Source organism: Rhinichthys klamathensis, unplaced genomic scaffold (assembly GCF_029890125.1).
Source record: "Rhinichthys klamathensis goyatoka isolate OS25496 unplaced genomic scaffold, OSU_Roscu_1.1 h1tg000176l_1, whole genome shotgun sequence".
Lineage (NCBI taxonomy): Eukaryota > Metazoa > Chordata > Actinopteri > Cypriniformes > Leuciscidae > Rhinichthys > Rhinichthys klamathensis.
In genome coordinates this window covers 7,576,865-7,584,465 of record NW_026606705.1, presented here as the reverse complement: position 1 = coordinate 7,584,465, position 7,601 = coordinate 7,576,865, and the positions used below count along the sequence as shown (strand labels likewise).

The 7,601-nt window shown below is 40.2% G+C and overlaps 1 pseudogene; it reads right to left on the bottom strand.

Moving 5' to 3' along the window:
- Positions 1-6,490: 6,490 nt before the first annotated feature.
- Positions 6,491-6,619, bottom strand: LOC130092610 (5S ribosomal RNA; annotated as a pseudogene).
- Between the last annotated feature and the right edge of the window lie 982 nt (positions 6,620-7,601).

Sequence of the window (7,601 nt, the reverse complement as noted above, 5' to 3'; positions counted from 1 at the left end):
GGCCACCAGGGCTGCCATAGACCGGCCAATAGATTTAGCCGTCTCCTTGGCGGCCCTGAGAGACAAATCTGTCGCCTGACGCAGTTCGCAAACTGCGTTCGGGCCAATTCCCCCGCCCTCATCAAGCTCTCCTAAAATCTCTGTCTGGTAAGCCTGCAGCAACGACATCGTATGTAGACATGCTGCAGCCTTCCACCTTAGGCATCTCCCCATAACCATATTCCTTATAATTGTGTAAATTGGAATATTGAGATGTTTGTGTGTTGTAAACTCTGGCTGAGACTGGTTTCTCCCACGATCTAGACACCTCGGTGTGAAGATCAGAGAAAAACGGCAGACCCCGGTGTTGAGGTTGTGCACGAGAGGGCAGGAAACGTTCGTCAAGCTTGCTTTTTGAACGAACGTCCTGCTTATCTGACGGCCAATCAATATTTAATTTCTCAACCGCTCTCGTGACAACTTCAATCAGCTCCTCATACGCACGAGACTGAGGTGGCGAATGCTCAGACTCGTGTGTATCAACACTCACAACATCCAGTTCCTCAGAACTGGATAGTTGAAGTGTTGGTGCCTGTATCAGGGCGGAAGAAACCGCAACGCGTGCTTCCGAACCCTGATACAAAGCACTGGCTCTGTCAGGTGAGGGCAGAGATAAGGCAGAGCCCGTCTCTAACCCCGCTGACAGATCCATTTGCGAACCCCAAGTCTGAAGCCTTCGCTGTGCCTCGGCAGCAGCGGGACCTGAGCCTTGGTTAACGCGAGCCTGAGCGTCCTCGCCAAAGAACGCCAGGCGGGATCGGAGCATCCGCAAAGGAAGCACTTCGCAGTGCTCACAGCCAGCGCCCTCGAGCGCTGACCGTGCATGCTCTTCACCCAAACAAGCTACACAAAGAACATGAGTGTCCCCACCTGTTAAATAACGCGGGCAGGGGTGCACACACACTCTGAACTGCTGCTTGCTCGCCATACTGATAATATATATATATATATATATATATATTGACAGACAACACCAAATAACAGGGACAGTTTCACATATAGTGCTTGTGAAGACACAGAAGCTGTAGCGGCTGGGTTTGAACCGGCTTATATAGTTTCCTGGTTCATGACGTCACCCGCTCTGACGACCCGTCACGCCATTGGACTGATTTTACATGTGCTTCAAGACATCATCACGCAAAGCGTTCCCTTCGCGTCAATTGACGCAACGCGAGTTCCCTTGAAAGGGAACTTTTATTCTCGCCATTCATTTACCCGACAATAGCATTTTGGTGGCCTGAGAACGCAAACGAAAACGATTTTAAAAGTGATACCGTTATCATCTCCGCGTAAACTTGTAAAAACATTGAACCTGCAAAAACCGGCAAAAACATGAACCTGTGAAAACGGTGACGGCATGCACATGCGTATTACGTGTTTAGTCTATAGACATGCCAGTTAAAATGCGGATGTGCATGGGCGCATAATCTATCTTTACAAAGTGACATCACCAATAACTTGTCTGGCATGCATAATACAGCGTTTTTAGTCGTTTCCGTGGATCCGTGTGACCGGGAATCATTTTGATAATGTTTTCATCTCTACAGAAAAATAAAACCTTTTGTCATGAAAAAAAAACTTTTGTCGCTTCGAAGAGGCTTTCGCAGGGGATAGTCTAGTTGACATGGTCTCTCCTGACACTTCAGGGCTGCGTTGTGGTTGTGTCTCCGCAGGTCCTTCATCTGATCTGGATACGGCCCGGATCCGGCTGACTACATTAAACCTTGGGATAAACAGATAGACCAATATTAGCGAAGATGACATTTTTATGATGTAACGAGTACATTAGGTGTTATGGGAAGTGATCCTGGTTCCATCTGACCTAAATTATGCACCCTTACATGATTTGAATTATAAAAACTGATAATGTGTTGTGTATGCCAGGTTAAAGAGATGTGTTTTTAGTCTAGATTTAAACTGAAAGAGTGTGCCTGCTTCTCAAACAATGTTAGGAAGACTGGTCCAGAGTTTATGTGCTAAATAGTAAAAGGATCTACCGCCAGCAGTTGATTTTGATATTCTAGGTATCATCAACTGGCCAGAATTTTGATATCGCAATAGACGTGAAGGACTATAATGCGTTAAGAGCTCGCTCAAGTACTGGGGAGCTAAACCATTTAATTTGTAAGTAATTAGCAAGATTTTAAAATGTATACGATGTTTAATAGGGAGCCAATGCAGTGGAGAAGGAACTGGGCTAATATGGTCATGCTTCCTGGTTCTGGTAAGAACTCGAGCTGCTGCGTTTTGGATTTGGATTGCGTTTTATATATTTTTAAGATGGAAGAATGCGGTTTTACAGATGCTAGAAACGCGGATTTCAAATGAAAGATTGGTATCAAAGAGCACACCCAGGTTCTTAACTGATTACGAAGACTTGACAGAACATCCATCAAGTGTTAGAAAGTATTCCAATAATTAGAATCTCTGTTTTTTTCAGAATTAAGTAGTAGGAAATTACTAGTCATCCCATTTGTTTATATCAGCTATGCATTCCATTAATTTTGTGAGTTGGTAAGTTTCGCGAAGATATATAGAGATGAGTATCATCAGCGTAACAGTGAAAGCTAATTCCATGTTTCCTAATGATGTCTCCTAATGGTAGCATGTACAGAGTGAACAGCAGCGGTCCTAGTACTGAGCCTTGAGGTACTCCATACTAAACTTGTGATCGATATAACACCTGTTCCTTTTACTGCTACGAACTGATAAGGGTCAGATAAGTAGGTCATGCCAATGCAATTCCACTACTGCCAACATAATTTTCGAGTATATTTAAAATAATGTTGTGGTCGATAGTATCAAATGCAGCATTAATATCGAGTAACACTAATGGAGAGATACAACCACGATCGGATGATAAGAGCAAATCATTTGTAACTCTAATGAGAGCAGTCTCAGTACTATGGTACGGTCTAAATCCTGTCTGGAAATCCTTGCAGATACCATTTCTTTCTAAAAAGGAACATAGTTGTGAGGATACTGCCTTTTCTAGTATCTTTGACAGAAAAGGTAGATTCGAGATTGGTCTGTAATTGACATTCTGTAGAAACAAGTTGCGTTTTTTGATAAACGGTTTAATAATAGCCAGCTTAAAAGTTTTCGGTACGTATGTCACAGAGTCAGCCATACCGTCACAGCCCCAATCATCACCCAATCACCAGGACCCGCCCACTCATATTCCCAGTTCACCATCCACTCATTGTATGGTCTCATCGCAGTTACCATTGCTCACCGTAAGAATCCTTACCTGTATACTGTACCTACCTGTGATTCGTCTCTTCAAGCTTCCAGTCTTCTGTCCATCTTCGATCCGTCATCCTGTTCCAGATCTCCTGTTTTCTTGTTCACTCGTCACCTGCACAGAGAATCCATGTCAATCTTCACCAGCTAAGTCACCATCATCAGTCAACAAGTCATCATCCTCTCACCATTGTCTGGTTCCCGCTGTTTCGAATGCAGGATTATCTGTATTGGGACCGTATACGTTAATTAAGTTCAGTGTTTCTGACAAAAGGGTTCCCTTTATATCTTCCCATAGTATCATTGAAAAAAGCGGATCTAGCAGTTTTTAATGCCTTTCTGTTTGCAATAGTGCTCTTTCCAAAAATGCAAAAAACCTCTAGTTTTGTTTTTCTTCCAGCTACGCTCCATTTTTTTGGCTGGTCTCTTAAGGTCCTGAGTGTGCTCGTTGTACCACGACGTTGGACTATTTTCTTGAATCTTGCAAAGGAGCAACTGTGTCTAAAGTGCTGGAAAAGAGAGAGAGTCAATAGTTTCTGTTTCAACATTGAGTTCTTCTAAGTTATCTGGGATTCAGAGGAGATAAAACTGATCAGGAAGATTATTTATAAAGCAATCTTTAGTGGTAGAATGTTACGATACGTGGTGGTATGAATCACGAGTAAGACGATCAGGAACAGGAAACAGGAATTTATTAAACATAACTCAGGAACCACAAAACACGCTATACAATAAACGAGAACGGACCAGGACTTTTCCAATTTTTGTCTGCCAGCCATTGATGAGGACAGTCTGTGAAGCTGCTTTGAAATAATCTGTATAAAGTGCTTTATAAATAATGGTGACTTGACTTGACTATATAGTAGATGAAAAGAGTAGTATGTCTGAAATCACAGTATTCATAAGCTAAAGGTAATACTTCCGGCAAGATTCTGGAGTGCGCATCTGTGAGTTTTAAATGAATCATAACTAACATATTTTTCTTTACAGGCCAAACATTTAACCTTTGATTTGTCTTTACAGGCCTAACATTTAATATTTGAGAATAATAATGTATCAGCAGTTTTTCTTTAGCAAGGTTGTTGTTTCAAAAGAGTGGAAACTCTGAAGATATCCTGGCTAGACAGTTATTCTAAATTTGATAGTCCCATGATATATTGAGTAATCAATGATGAACAAACAATGAAATACCAACCACATGATTTTGATGATTCGGATGATTCTAGTATCTAACTTTGCTTTTGCCAGTAACAGAGGGTGGGGGTGGGTGCTGTATTGCACAAATTGAACCAATTTTATTGTATTTACAAGAAAAATTATACAGTGATCACGAGTGGTATGTCATGTTATTTTGCTGTGTTCTGTATTTCTATCCTTTATAAACTGTTTTAGCCTATTATTGATGGAGCTGGAGTCATGGATTATTTAATGATGTCTTTACTGCCTTTCAGGGGCTTAAAAAGTGGTAGTTGCGTAGCTGTCAATGGAGGGACAGAAAGCTGTCAGATTTCATCAAAAAGATCTTCATGTGTGTTATGAAGATGAACGAAAGTCTTACGGGTTTGGAACGACATAAGGGTGAGTGATTGATGACAGAATTTTCATTTTTGGGTGAAATAACCCTGTAAGATGTTTATTATTATTAGACATTAAGTTTTAATGTCAAATAATACAGATGACTGATAAAAAACGAGTGCATTATCTGAACCTGATAGTGTTACACACATGATGCTGCCTATAATGGTACTACATCTCTTTGGAGAGTACGGCACCTGCTGGCTGAGGAACAAACTGTCGTCATAGCACAAAATTATTCAAATTATACCCTACTTGGGTAAGAATTACATTAACACATATACACAAAAGCCTTTGATATTCAACATAACTCCTTAGATCACCATTTTCCATGGACACAAAAACTGACACGACTGAGTAAATTTCACGAATGTGTCATCTATGATCAAGAGAAAAAAGTAAGATGGAGGGTCAACATAAATAAATAAATAAGCTCTTAATTATATTATTTTTTCCTAGAACATTTAAAAAAATTCTCAGAAGCAAGACGATATTAACACTTGTTTTCATAGACTGCACCAATTTTTTTTACACTCGTCACTTATCTTGCATTATTGATTTCCAAGATTTCACAAAAACAATACACATTGTCTGCAAAAATAAACAAATAAAACCTCCACTATAAGACAACAAGCCTACTACACTGTGACAACCCAAAATGAACAATTATCCCCCAGCAACACCGAGCACTCCTCCTCCATGGCCTGAGGGTGACCGATGCAACATCCCCCTCTCACAGCCAATAATAATAATAATAATAATAATAATAATTTGTTACATTTATATAGCCCTTTTCTGGGTACTCAAGGCCACCACCAATGTGCAGCATCCACTTGGATGATGCGACGGCAGCCATATTGCGCCGTCGCATATTGGAAGCTTGTTTACACCACATAATAAAACATTTTAAAAGATAATTGTGACTTTTTATCTCACAATTGCGAGTTTACATCTCGCAATTCTGACTTTATTTCTCAGAATTGCAAGATATAAGTCAGAATTGCGTGATATACTGTAAAGTCGCAATTACGTGTTATAAAGTCAGAATTGCGAGATTTAAACTCACAATTGCAAGAAATAAACTCGCAATTCTAACTTTTCTCGCAATTGCGAATATATCTTGAAATTCTGGCTTTATAACACGCAATTGCGACTTTATATCTTACAATTCTGACATCTTTTTCCTCAGAATTGTGAACAATAAAAAATAAAAAAGGTAATTGCGACTTTTTATCTCACAATTCTGACTTTATAACGCGCAATTGCGAGTTTATATCACGCAATTCTTAGATAAAAAGTTAGAATTGCGAGATCTAAACTCGCAATTGTGAGAAAAAAAGTCAGAATTGTGAGATAAAAAGTCGCAATTACCTTTTTTATTTTTTATTCTGTGGCGGAAACAAGCTTCAGTAGTGGAGAGGAGACAGAGTGATGAAGCCAATCAGTATATATAGGGTTTGGAAAAATCAGTCCTAGGATTTTTAATGACCACAGAGAGTCAGGACCTCGGTTTAACATCTCATCTGAAGGACGGTGCTTTTTGGCAGTATAGTGTCCCCATGTACTGGGGAGTTAGGACCCACACATACTGTATACGGGGATGAGCACCCCCTGCTGGCCTCACTTACACCTCTTCCAGTAGCAACCTGGTTTTCTCAGGAGGTCTCCCATCCAGGTACTGACCAGGCTCAACCCTGCTTAGCTTCAGTGGGCAACCAGTTGTTACTGTAACCAGTGGCTACAGGGTGATATGGCTGCTGGTACAGCACAGAAGAGCGCATGACCCTAAGATTTGGCTGTTGTGATATTGATTAGCTTTATTTGGCTTCCGAATGTTTCCAACTGCTGCTCCAAATGCTTTAATCCATTGCTGAAGAACTGCTCCATGGTTTTCTGGTACAACAGCTGCAGTTAATGGCCCTGAAGCTCACATAAGCCCTTGAAGTTTCCCTCACATCAGCGATCGCACAAACAGCACAATAAGAAGTCTTAATAAGAACAAAAGGGACCATTTTTGCTTTGGTTGAGTTTACTTTAGTAGATTTGAACAGAAATGTTTTTGTTTCATCAGTGAGGTTCAAAATGGCGTTTAATCAGGAACTACACAAAAAAAATGTGACAAGAACTAAACTTTTTTTTGTTGTTGATTACAAGTTTCTCTTTAATAGAGGCAAAAATCACAACAATAATTTTAAAACTTTAAAAACTATTTACAAACATTGTCATTGCCAAGACTTATTGATTATAGATCACACAATTGCATTATTATTAGAAAACAGTCATGTTCCCTTAGTTTGTTACATTTACTGTTTGTTATCAGTCAGTAGACCATTTATTCAACCAATTTCCTCACAATTGCTGATTCATTCAGGAATGAAACAAGCGCTGCATTTATTCCACTTTTAGACATACACTTGTGAACTTCCCTAAACACTTACCCTCGGGGGAATCCCCGCCACCATTTTGAAGTGCGTTCAACTTCGTCAAGTGGACATGGCAAGTTTATTCGGACAGACCCTCGACCCCTCGATTCTGACCAAGGGAGCGAGTCAACTCAACATGTACACTTTAGGCAGATCCATAGACCACAATGCAACAAGATTGTGACGTCACAACAGCAACTAGCAGTTTTGAGTACAGGTGAAATGGTTTTGGGCACATTGTTTTATTTTGTCAGAAGAGTCAGGGGTTTTGTGAATGTAGTTTAAAGATTTGGTTTTGTGTTTTATGTTGTGAGAAAAAGG